The sequence below is a fragment of the Octodon degus genome, unplaced genomic scaffold, assembly GCF_000260255.1.
Source record: "Octodon degus isolate 3935 unplaced genomic scaffold, OctDeg1.0 scaffold00041, whole genome shotgun sequence".
Lineage (NCBI taxonomy): Eukaryota > Metazoa > Chordata > Mammalia > Rodentia > Octodontidae > Octodon > Octodon degus.
Window position 1 is genome coordinate 15,003,505 of NW_004524617.1, and position 14,501 is coordinate 15,018,005.

The following is a 14,501-nucleotide window of genomic DNA, read 5'->3' on the forward strand; positions in this document are numbered from 1 at the left end:
TTAATTTTGCATTTCCTAATCACAAACATGGCATCTAACACACTAATGAATAGAATAACACATACTGGACTGGTGCGATAGCTCAGCAGACTAAGTGCCTGCTGAGTCAAGCCCATGGTCTGGGGTTCAATCCCTGGCACCACAGGCCCTGCAGGCCCCACCCACAAGAACGCTGAGCCAGCCACTGAGTTTGGATGTGATGGCACACACCCATAATCCCAGTGCTGTGGAGGCTGAAAGCAGGAGGATGGAGTCCATGTTGCATAGTTAGACCCTGTAACAAGTACATAAAAAAGGAATAATGTATACCAGCACAGATTTAGATAGGTCCATGTAGATGTCATGTATATATATCATATGCATATTTACACTATTTTTAAAACATATATTTTTCTGGAAGCTATCTTATTTTAATGGTTTTAACACTGTGGGAGGTGGTTTAGAGTCCAATTTCATGAATTTGAGTTTGGATAGTGATACTGAATAATTTAGATCAATGGAAGTCAGCTAAATTATTTTACTCTCATGTACAAAATGTGAATAGCACTGCCTCCCTTATCTCTTTAAAGTGTTCATAAAACAATTATGTGGGGCCTGGGAGATGGCTCAATGGAATAAGCGCTTCCCTGGTAAGTGCAAGGGCCTGAGTTCAATCCCTGGTTCCGCCAAAAAAAATTATATGGCATAAAATAAATAAATATGTTTTTAATACTATACAATATTCTACAAAACTTAGTTTTCAGAAGTAATCTAAAATAGAAGTTCTATAAATACTAATTCTTGATTTTGAATGCTTTTCCAAAATTAAATATTAAATATGAAGAGTGACTATGCTACTGATTTATCATATCTGTAGATGTGTTTAATTCCACCACATTAAATGTGGACTATGAGCATTGCGATTTTAGATTTATCTTTCTACTTTTAGTCTTCGTAAAGAACCTACTGTTCTCATCCTCACTGCTGTCATCCTTGTACCCATCAAATTAAAGGGTTTCTTGCTAGTGAGACATTAGTGTTCCTTGGATAGTCTTGACAACTAAAGCAAATAAAGTATAGGTCTCTCATAAACCATCACTAACACTTAGCCATTATGGTAATAGTAGAAATTCTCGACTACATCTATGCACATGTGCTCCTGTGAGACACTGCATGTAGGAACCAAAATGACAGTTCATTCAATAGTGTTACTAGTCTCTGAATTAGCCTAATTTGTCATTGGCCTAGCCTGAGCATTTTTCACGAATGCTGAGCTAACACTTTCTGGGTTTTAGACTTTCATAGGATTATTCTTCCTTTTTAATTAAAACAAAGGTTTGAAGGCAGAATAACATTTGCTTCCCATGACCATAATAAAGTACAGGCCATTGTATATAAAGATATGTCATGAATCTTCATCAAGTTTGGCATGCTATTACTTATTGTTATACAATGTAATGGTGTTTTTAAATTGCATAAAGTATAGAATAATCACTCATAAGTCTCTCAACACTGCAATTTATATTTTTATATTTGTAAATGTTTATTCAAATTTTATCAGAATATACACTTTTAAAGTGGCTGAAATTATATATATATATATATATATATGTTCAATTTTTTGTTGTTGTTTCTTTAGTTTAGATTAATAGGCCTTTTTATGTTGGATATGCATTTTTTAATTTATTTTTTATGTATTTATGGCAAGGTCCACAGGGTCTACAGGGTCTCGCTACATAGATCAGACTTGTAGTGTTTCTCCTGTTTTCAGCCTCCCAAGTGCTGGGATTACAGGAGCGCAACAACACGCTTGGTCTCAATTGCCATCTCAGCATACCAGCGCAGCACAAGGGGATTGAACCTCAGCCGCTGCACTCTGCCTAAGAAGGCACTTTAGTCCAGGATATGTACTTTTAGTTACTACCATTTTTACTGATGATATAAAATGATTACCTCATATATGGGTGTCCCATTTTTGATTTGTTTTCATTTTCTCTTAAAAATTATACTTGATGAAGTGTGTACTCTATAACATTTCTACAGACAAGTGCAGATGATTTGGATTTAGATCATTTCAAACAGTGCTATTCTGTATTTTTTTATGATTAAGGCCTAATCATCTTAAAATAGTACATAGTTGTTAAACTGAAATTAAGCCTCAGGAAAATAATTCCATGATCTCGACTATAATAGCATCTGTTCTAACGAATTAATTGGCCTTAGAGTTTTAACAAAGAATTATTTGATTTATAGAACACCAGATATTAAAGGAAGAAAGTTTTGAATTTCATGCAGTCTTGACATTTGTCTATAAACAAATTCCTTTAAGAGCCAGTCAGATAGCTCACCAGATTAAAGAGCCTGCTTAGGCAGGTGCAGCAAAGGGGGTTGGTCCCTGGTGTGCCGTGCTGTTCCCATCCCTGGGGTATGCTGAGAAGGAGACTGAGACTGGGCATGGTGGTGGCACGTACCTGTAACCCCAGTGCTGATGAACCTGAAAGCAGGAGGATCACTACAAGTCCGATCTGTGTAATGATAACTTGTAGACCCTGTACTAAATGCATTATTTTAAAAAACACAAATTCCTTTATTTAAAGGTATCATTTCTTCTTATTTCTACATTCTCACATATATAGGAAAGGCAAATTTTTATTTTCAAAATTTTCACTTTCTCCTTTCAAAAATTACCTGCGGTTGACAATTTTCTTGTTGCAATCATTTTTTTTTTCAAGTTGTTCACTTAATAGACTGAAAGAAGAGCTCCTTTCTCCTACAAGTTCAGGTCTATAGTAGTTTCATTGTTCAACACCTCCAAGAAAATACATGTCAAAATCATCTACAAATGAATGTTATTAAAATATAGTTTCATATGATAAAATAAGGCTTTTGGATCCTAAATATGAATGAATAAAATGTTCTTTGTAACATTTCCTGTATCTTTTTTAATCTGGTGGTTTAAGGCTTCCCAAACAAGCTAAAGTTAAACCACCCTTTTCTAATATATGAAAATAACTTTAAAAATGCCAGAGTGATATTAGTTATTTACTTTGCATGTGGCTTTTGTCCATGATTGGAATGATGAAGTAATATTCTTTGAAGTACAATAATGATTCAACCTGTTGATACAATGGAGTTCAGAACTATAACAAAGAATCATGAGAAGGGTTCAGGAGGACCAAGGTATTTTGAATTTGACTGATATTGACAAGGTTCTTGTTACTAGGAGGTGGGGAGACCGGTCATCCATATGAAGTTACTTTTGAGGTCATTGAAAGACTACACAGGAAATTGTGAACTATTGCTATTACATGGATGTGCATGAAATCCAGGTGCCTTTCTAATCAGGAAATTCATTAATTTTTACTTCTTATAAAATCTAAAAAATTCAGAAATATTAGAAGACACATGTCATGTATGCACATATGAAGCAACACAGAGGAAAATCAGTTCAGCTTTGCAAATAGAGGAAAGAGGTTATCACCCATGCAAATAACAGCAGCCATTTTATTATGCTGAAAACAACAAACCTTCATTAAAATCAAAATGAACTTTCATCAATGAAAAATGGCAAATAATCACATTAAATGATTTGATAAAAGAAAATGTCATAGGTTGCCAGACCAGAATAAGCCAAAAACTCATGGAACAGACCACTAGAATTTAGATTAGGCAAGGAAAAGAAAAACGAAGAATGTGTCAGCAAAAAAAAAAAAAATTACACACACACAGACACACACACACATGCGCATACACACACACACAGAGTTGTACTTGAGTATTTATGAAGGCTTGGTTCTAGGACAATGTATAGATGCCAATGTCTACAGATGCTCAAAGCACTTATATCAAATGTTGTAGTATTTGCATAACCTATTTGCATTTTGCTGGATACTTAAATAATCTCTAGATTATGTATAATACATAATACAATGTAAATGCCATATAAATAGTCATTAGAATGTGTTGCTTAGAAAATAATGACAAGAAAAATGAGTCTGTGTATGTTTAATATAGATGCCAGTTCTTTCAGAACATATTTTTATGTGCAGTTGGTTGAATGCATGTATGGGGAACCTATGAATGTGGAGGGTCCACTCTATATGCTTTATATAGAAATATATTAGGTAAAGATTTTTATCACTTCTCAATAAGGACAAACTGATATGTATAGCCTATCCTTTGTGCTTTTCTGATGAGTTATGTATAACATGAAGTGGATAATATCTTTTCTGTGTATAACTGTATATGCCAAACATCTAAGAGTATGTGTCACAAAGGAAGGGCTCAATATGTTTATTGCCACAGCCTGTGAAGCCTAATATGACCCAGCAGCACCCATGGAGTAGGTGGAAGCTGTCCTTATATCAAATAGTGTAGTATTTGCATAACCTATATGCATTTGGGGCACTGGTGAGAGTTGCCCTAGCACAACATAGCTCAACTGCACCCAGGGCCCAGGTGGGAGTGACAGTACAGTTTCCTGAGGGGCTCTGTGCTAGCAGGTTAAAAAAAAAACTACCAAGGGGAAATTCATTGCATGCAAGTTCCCTGTATGTGTTGTATATCATTATATAACCATAGAACTAACATTTATGGTTAAAGGTGTCAAATTAATAGTTACCACAATCAGCCAGTTGCCAAGCTGTGATGTATTTCACTGTTATTGTTAACTGTACTACTTTAGACAATATGTCATACATGTTGTAATCAGCTTCTCTCTCACCAATGACAATATTGTGCTTCCTTGGGGCTAATAAACACCACCATATTCTAGTACAAAGGATGAAATTCAGAGCCAAATACATAGACACCTCTCATCCTTACTAAATTGAAAAGGTAGGTTCTTGTGATAGACACAAAGATCAAGACCCACTTACAAATAGAACAAAGGTATTTCTGAGGTATAGACATTTTCTAGAAAAGCCACTGTACTGGTGCTAAAAATAGTAATCATAAGAAATGTACAAGCACAAGCAGAAAATAAAGTGAAATAAAGATTAAAAAAGAAAAAAAAACCAAATGCAACTCCAGTCCTCTAGTCCACTCAAGGTCAGAACACAATGAGAAGAAATTAAAGACTACACAGTAGAATTTCTGAAATAAAAGAAACAGAAGTTAAAAAAATAACTGGAGGTAGCTATACAAAAAAATCTCTTGCATAAAAAAAATGATGATCAAAATGAAGGACATGCCTCAATGAATCTAGAGTAGACATAAATTTTTTAAAAATAGAGTAGTTTAGGAAAATGATAGAAACCATAAATGCTTAACATAGGAAAGAAATGAAAGCCATGAAATACATTCAAACAGATATCCAGAAGAGGGAAAATTTCATTCAAAATATATAAAACATTGAATAAAGGTGATGACAGAACATCAGACTTATTTTTTATTTTTATTTTTTTCACGGAATGCAGGATTGAACTCAGGCCCTTGAGCTTGCCAGGGAAGTGCTTATTCCACTGAGCCATCTCCCTAGCCCCTGAACACCAGATTAAAAGACAGGATTGTCTTTAGTGACCACGAAAGGAAAGGTATCTTGGAAATAGCAAGGGACCATAAAAAATCAATCTAATGGCTAAAAGACGAAGCAAAGATGAACAACATAAGTGATTGGAGACCAGGGAAAAGCTAGACATAGTGAAAACACCATAAAAATTCCTCTTTAGAGAAGTCATGGCTGAAAACTTCCAAACATAGATAAAGAATTTGATATACAAATAAGGAAGACATACAGAACTCTACTTAGTCATGATCAAAATAAATGTACATTGGGGCATAATAAACAAAATTACAGAAATTCAACAGAAGAACCAAATATTAAAAGGGACTTAGAAAAGAAACAAATCACTTCAAAATGAAAACCAATTAGAATCACAGCAGGCTTCATGGCACTGACTCTCAAGTAAAGGCAAGAGTGGAATGAAGTATTCCAAGCCTTTAAAAAAGACTCCAATCCAAATTAATGTACCTTGCAAAACTACCTTTCAGAATTAATGGAGAAATAAAGTATTTCCATGACAAAGAACAGTGGAAGAGATTCTTGACCACCAAAAAAGCCCTCCAAAATTCTCTTAAGGACATTCTATAAAGAGATATGGAAAAGCACAATTCCAATAACACCAATACAAAGAAGGCACCAGACAGGGAAAGTAATTAAACAGGAGGGAAAGACAGAATATCAACAATAGAAAAATAATATAGCAAGGATAAGCAAATACATATCAGTTATACTCATCAATATAAATGATATCAAGTCATAAATCAAAAGAAATAGACTGGTAAAAATGGGTCAAGAAAAAAGAACCAACAATATGCTGCATACAGCAAGCACATTTAACTAAAAAAGACATCCATAACCTAAAAGTGAAAGAATGGAAAACCATACACCCTGTGAAAGAAACCCAGAAAAAAACAAGGATATCTATTCTGTATGAAGACATGTGAACCTCAAGCCAATACTGGTGAAAAGAAATAAAGAAGTTTAAGATAAAGATTATATATATATATATATATATATATATATATATATGCTAGGGATAACTCCATGAAGAAGTGATAACAAATATAAATATATGCACTACATACTGGTGCACTCATCTATATAAAACAAGTATTAACAGATATGGAAACTCAAATAAGCATTAGTACATTTGTAATGGTGAGCCTCAATATGCCATTATCCAAATAGACATATCAACTAGATAAAAAACAAACCAAAAACCAAAAACCAAAAAGTATCAGAACTGAACCAAACCTGTGAACAAATGAGCTTAGTGGATATGTACAGTGTTTCACCCTACAGCATCAGAATACACATTATTCTCAGCTTGACATGGGACATTCTCCAAAATAGACCACATCCTATTCAGAGAACATGCTCAAGAAAATGCAAAGAAATTGAAATTTACTGTATACATTATCTGACCATAGCACAATGAAATTGGAAATCAGTGGACAAAGAAACAAGAAAACTAATCATAAACACATGGATATTAAATGCACCCTCTTGAGAAATCAGTGTGTCACAGAATGAGCTCAAATAAAGAACCGAATGATAATCCTCAAACTCCTAGAAAAAGAGCAAATCAAGCAAAGGAGACTATTATAAAGGTAAGAGCAGAAGTTAATGACGTTGAATGTGTTCTATTACCACATGGTGGGTCTGGGAATACAGCTCAATGGCACAAGAACCTTTCTGGCAAGCACGAACTCCTGACTTCAATTCCTATAACCAAAAAAATAAAAATAAAATAAAATCCTATTACCATATGGAAATCTCTTCTCCTGTTACTTTCAATGCACCTACCTGGGGTAGAACAATACATTTTTGAAAGAACTTGTTTCTTCTACTTGTTGCTCTATAAGTAATTACTTTCCCCCCACAATTCTACTTACTTTCTGTAATTATCTCATACCTGCCCTACACATTTCACAAAATCCAGTGTTTGCCTTTCTCTACACTCTTTTACCTGACACATGTCACTCCCACTCTGTTTTCAACCCATATCTTGCCTTTTATTTTAGAGACAAAAATCATCAGATTGTAACTTTCTTATCCTTTCAGTTCAAAGTGCACCCTCAGGCCCTGCTTATACACTTATATGTACTTCTCTTCCCTCCTGGATTCAGGGAGATGTTCTTTTCGTTTAAGGGTTAGCCTTTGCTTTGTTATTAGGATTTCACCCAGGATCACAGCCTTTCACAAACTACACACTATTTGGTACTTACTACTTTCTTAAACTTTTTTTGTCAGTTGAATACTTTTCACTGACTTTTAAAGCCTCTCTGCACCTTTTAATTCAGTAGTGTCATATATAATAAAGCAAAACCTCTTACTTGACTGCTCTCAACTGCCATCTTATCCCTTGCCAGCTAAGCAATGTCTCAATCTTTCTTCAGCTTTGCAATAGCAGCATTTTACTCAGCCAACTTCTGTCTGGCTTTAGTCTTATCAGTAAAACGAAATGTCTCTTTGAAGGGTCAACAGTGTCTATAAGTGTCATGGACATGTCTTATGTGAGTTTACCTTTCAATAATCATTTGATAAATTTAACATTTTTTTGCCACTTGAAACTTTTACAGTTTGTTTTTAATGTTAATATACCATTTCTTTTATCTCTAGCCCTCAATTTGCTTCCACTCTGTCTAGGTGGTAGTTCATTTTCTCCTAACTGGCTAGTAAAGTTTGAATTTTTTCACAATTCAGTCTTAGTCCATTTCCTTTTCTGAGTATGCAATGTCTTCTCTACAGTAGTTTCTCACCTTGGGTGATTATTACAATCATGGAGAAATGTTTAAAAAATTGTGATCATGTCCCAAGCAATCAAATGAATCTGTGATCCCAAGAATACACTTTTGCATAAACATCTCTCCAGGTGGTTCTAATGGCCAGGCAAAGGTAAGAAGTAGCGATCTAGATCATCTTCAAATCCATATTTTCTAATGCTATGTATAAGCATATGACGTGCAAATGTTTCTCTAGGTTACTTGTCAGTGTTAAACCTCATGGGATCAATAATTATTTGATTTCTTTCTGGAATGTTTTAAATCTCATATTTACATATGTGATTGTTTTTCTTGGTTATCTTTGCACTGGATGAGCTAGAAATATAGAAATCATGTCTTTCAACACCCTTGTTTTCTTACCCTCTATACCTAACTGATCATTAATTTATGTGTTTTACTTCTTAGATCTGTTGAGTGTATCTTCATAGGTTATACCCTGGTCTGCAATATCATCTATTACCAAATGGACTATTGCAACATGTCTTAACTTGTTTATACTCTCTCTTTTTTGTATTTAGGACAGGGTCTACAGGGTCCCACTGTGTAGATTAGATTCATAGTGATCATCCTGTTTACTGCCTCCCAAATGCTGGGATTATAGGCTTGCACCACCACGCTCAGTCTCAATTGCTATCTCAGCACACCCTGGGGGCAGGTCTGACACAGTAGGTCCAGGGATTCGACCCCTGGCCCCTGTGCCTGCATACTCTCATTTTTATATTTCTTTATACCTTTTCAAACAACTTCTGACATTGCCAGTCAAGTGGAAGACCCAATACTATTATGGACTACTGGACTATTTTGGAATATTTTGCTGAGTTCATACACCTATAATATTTAAATAATGGAACTTAAAAAAAAGGGGATACAGATGAATGACCATTTTGTATCTGTGTATTCAAAATGGTTAGGATAGATATATAGCTACATTCTTTTAATTGAATGAATAGTGGGATTTGTTCTAATAGTGTTTGTGAATAGGATATCATGTCTGCATCTTGTACAACAAATCACCACTAAAAGACAGTATGCAATGTGTTAATTATTGAAACTGTCCTACCAACTTGATTTGAAACTGTCTCATTGCTATTTGTTTCTCAATAAAATTATGGGAAAAATTTTTAAAAAATCAATCATTTTGAAATGTGCATCTAATTTCTCCCCTCACCTGAATGCACTTAATACCTTTCTATAAATTCAAATTGTTACTAGTGTAAAATTCACCATATACACTTTATCAGTTTAGCATTCTCTGGTTACAAGTAACAGAAGTTCATTTGTTATAACTAAAGCAAATATAATTTTTAGATGAATATTGAATGTTAGAATCATTGGAAAAGCTGGTGAAGATTTAAAGAAAAATACACCCTTGTACACTGCTGATGTGAACGGCATTAAATTACTAAAACCACAATGAAAATGAATGTTTGGGTCCCTCAAAAAGCTAAAACTAGAACTACCATATAGGCCAGGTATACCAATCCCTGTTAAATGCCCAAAGGATTTATAGTCAGACTAATATGTACACATCCATGTCTTTGATGGCATAATTCACCATAGCCAAGATATGGAACCAGCCCAGGTGCCTGTCAGTGGATAAATGGATAAAAATGATGTAGTATATGTACATAATGTACTGTTATTCAGTCATAAAGAAGAATGAGATGATATCAGTTACCAAAACTTGATTATCATGTTAAGAGAAAAAGTCATTCTCAGAAAGATAAATATTATATATTTTCGCTAGCATGGAATCTTAAGTGGCATAAAAGTAGAAGAAAGGGAAGAGAGTTTAAGAGAGGGTAATGGAGGATAGATATGGTCAAAACATGTTAGACGAATATATAAGAATGTTATGTTGAAATCCAATACTTTTCAAAATAGTATGCATTAATAAAAATGAAAATTAAGCTACCTCATTAATAATCTTTATATTGATTATGCAAAAAATCTTTTGATAAACAACAGTAAATAAAATGTTATTAAAATTTTTAAAAGAATTGATAGAAAAATCAGATTACTTGGAAATGGGAAGGAAGGAAAGCATAAGCATTAAGGGTTGGAAGGGATTAGAAGCTATAGAATTGTAACACCAGACATTTTTTCACATTAGGCACAGTCTGTCCTGGATATGACTTCTTAATTAGTTCAGTGATGAATGTATTGTGTAATCCAGGAGAGTTTTGAAAATGAAAGCAATGCTAATTATAGTTGTGCCAGGAAAAGGGTCATAAGCAGGACTCAGGCAGAGCAAAATCTTATTTCAACCTCATAAATGAAGACTGCACTGGTTGACATTTTAACCCAGGCTTCTTGAGTCAGAACCAGCTAGTTCAACCACTGCTGAACAGTAGACACTATAAAAAAGTTCTTTTTGTTTTAGGCTACTGTGTTTTAAGGTAATTTGTTATGTAATGAACTTACTGAACATTTTTTATTTGTGTGACTGATGAAAAAATTCTCCCTCATTAGGTTGTTGCCTCCCCAAGGGCACAGACAATGTTTCTCTTGCTCATCATTGGATTTCCTGAATTTTAGTGAATGAACACAGGAATGAATCACTGTAATTTGATTATATCTTGAAAGCCACTAGCCTGAAATTACTAACTGGTTCTGGTAGAGTTATTTGTGTAGTCTTTCAGAAATTCATGAACTTGTGGGTGTGTGAAAAATTTGATAATTGTGAAGAGAAGATTCCTACATATTCACTCATTTAATTATCGAATTAGATTCAACCTTTCCTTTAAAAAGGGATATTATATGATCAATGACTGAACAAATGAACAAATTATACAGAAGCCATCATTTTTAAATGTAAAGATTTTAGAAAGGAAAAAGGCTACAAGCAGGTCATGTGCTGTGAATAATACAACTTGAAAAAATCTCAAGAGGAGAGCTGGGCCTAGCTAAACTAGAAAGTAACCTTATACTTCCAAAATCATTTTCTGTGAACGACTTTTGCAGCTTTGGCTTCTTGATCTTCATGCAAAATTAACTTAACTGTCATCAGAATTTCATGGTCTATTAAACTAAGCCACTTCAGCTTTGTGTCACCCATACGACACATTGAAGTGTGACTAGAGATGAAACAATAAGCCATGACAGAAATGAGAAAATGGTGGTGGTGGATCTATGACATAAATAATAAACAAACAATGTGCATAAAGTTATAATCAAGTCATTTGCAAATTGACATTCTATTGTAAGGACTATTTTTCCCCACTGAGAAATGATAAGTTGGATTAAAAGGAAAAATAAAGACAAAGGGGCTACTTATTCAAGACAGGTAACACCATTAGAATTGTGGTATTAATTTGATGATGCCATATTGCTTAGAAAAATGTAGCATCAAATAATATAGCATAAAAAAGAAGTAAGTTCTCTGAATTATACAAAATAACTAAATACACTAAAATTTGTCAGATTTATTTCTATTTGTTTTTCATAGCATAGCAAAGCAAGTTTGACTCTGCAATGAACTTTGCTCTCACATTAGAATCTAGTGAAATATAACCAAAAAGACTGATTTAAAATACAAATGTACATTATGGTTTATTGTATCATATGATGCTGACTTTAATAGACTGTTCTATAAGGTAAACTGGCCTACATAAATCATTCACAACTCACAGAAAAAAATTAATATTTAATTTTACAAAAGGTGTTTTAAAAATTTACATCTTATGATATTAGTTTTACATGACCTTGTTAGCCAGTGTCCTACTATAAAAACACTAGCGATTTAGCCTGTCTTCATTTAAAAATAAAATGGCATTGAACACTATAAAAACTCACATTTTTAAAGCCTAATAGTATATTTTGTTCATTTTGATATCTGCAAAAGTAACCATCAGACGTTCACTGATCCAACTTTATTTTAAAACAAATTACTCTTCTAAAATATTTATTCATTCATTTTTGAATTTTCTTTTATACCAGGAATCAAACTCAGAACCTTGCATTTTCTAGGCAGAAGCTTGTTCCATTGAGCTCTATCCCTAGTCCTAAACTTTAAATTTTAAATGTTGTATAGTCCACATAGAAAGCCATAACCAGTATAATATTATTTTATGCCTTCTTTAGTTAAAAGGCAACTATGAGTAATTTTTTTTTTCTTAAAAAGTGGGTGACCCTTGAGATTCTATTGTTAAAATAAGACAAACTCAAACGTCACATGAATCCCCTGGTATGAGAAACCCACAAAGTAAATAAAGAGCAAAATAAACCATAGATGACAGGCAATTGGGAGATAGACCTTGTATGAAAGGGAAAGGACCAATGGATAGAGGAAGTGAGGAAAGAAAATGAGAGGTAAGAGATGAAAAAAGAATTAAAATGTGTTATATACAATGCACCGACTTCCACAAGGAATATGATCATTATGCATTCCAAACATGTACCAATGAAAAATGGCAATTAAAACATGAAAAATAAAGCTATTTCTCAATAATAAGGCCATTGACTATCTGAGTTACTTAAATATTCTCTATGGAAATCTTCTTCTGCTATTACAGTCATTCTTTGCATTGGTACCCAGCAATCTGGTATAAGCTTTAGAAATATGTATGGATATGATATTTTATGCTCTTGCCTTTACCTCATTGAATTTTGAAAATAATCAGTCTCAGAGACAGAAATAATTTTTCTCCTAACTACCCTTCCATCCAAGGATACTTTTTTAGAATTTCCTAAAACCATATTTTGACTTCTTATATCATGCCATTTTTGTACTTTTGGTAACTTTGTGCTCTGAGGAAAGAGTTGTGGATGATTGAATTATGATTGGGTACAGAGGAGCACTTGGACCTGAGTAAGACTAGGAGGCTCTAGAGAATGCTTTACAAATAAGGAAGGCAAGGGAAGACAGGTGAGAAGTATTATATAAGGTCAGGTCATGCCAAATGAATTGTCTGAATGAAAAAAATCAGATTGCTAGAAATTTTTTTATACTAGAAATTGGGGACTTATATCTTTAGTGATAGAAAAACAAACTACTGAGAATCTGGCACAACTCTCTGGAGAATCTCTCTCCTATCCTCTCTGAAAAGAAATACATAATTCAGAAAGTAGATATGAAACACCAAAAAATTAAGAACATTATTGACCAGCCAAACCTATTATAGAGTTGTGGATATAACTCAGAGGTAGAGTACTTGTTTCCCATGTGTAAACACACTCACATACACACACACACACACACACACACACACACACACACCTACTTTAGCCAAGTGCTTCAGTTTCCTGGTAGTTTCTTATGGATACTATTTATTGAGTACTACTGAATTGTAATTAAGAGTATAGCCATTGGAACTGGATTTCCTTTATTTGAATTTTAGCTAGTAAGCTACCACTTACTAGCTTCATGATTTTAATAAATTCCTTCAAATCTCAGTTTCTAAGTTTCTATAAAAAGGGGAGAATATTGGCACCAACCTAATAGGGCTGTTGTAAGGATTAAATGGGTTAATACATGTGACACACACCTTTATACTTTTGAAAACTACTATACAGTAAAATACTATTACTGGAATGACTAGTGCACTTCCTTCACTAAGTTGTAGCTGCCAAATAGGAGAAAAATTCATGATGCTGAAGCTCACTTTGCCTGTCTTCTGATGCCTGATTTCTTAAGGGAGTCTTAATGAATATAAGTAATTTTAAATTCAAGTGATGGCTGCAGAATGAAGGTATGCTAATTCAAACTGGAAAAGAAATTAATGGAAATTTTTTTTTTTTAATTTGAAAACGTTTCCCTAAAATTTTTCTTTTCCTTTGTGTACTTTGCCAATGAAAATTACCTTGTTATTTGGGAAAATTATTATTAAATGTTGAGGGTTTATAGGGAAATGGATGCAGCTAGAGACCATATTCATAAGTGATATAAATCAGACCCATGTGTATAAACATTGCATTGTCTTCCTAGTGTAAGAAGGTCAAGAGTGAACAAAATTTGGAAAATAGAATAGATATTGTGAAAGGGAAACAAACTGCTCAAAGGGAAAGATCAAAGAGGATGAGGAAAAGGAGAAAATAAAGGAAGGGCATATATATATATATATGTATATGTGTGTATATATATATATATATATATATATGACAGCTAAGATAATTGTACTACTAATTTCTATCAGCTTATTGAGAGGTGAAGTTAATGCTCAATTTTTAAATTTTTTTCATGAATTTTGCATGCTTATATCTGATAATCTGAATAAATACATGGAATGTAATAG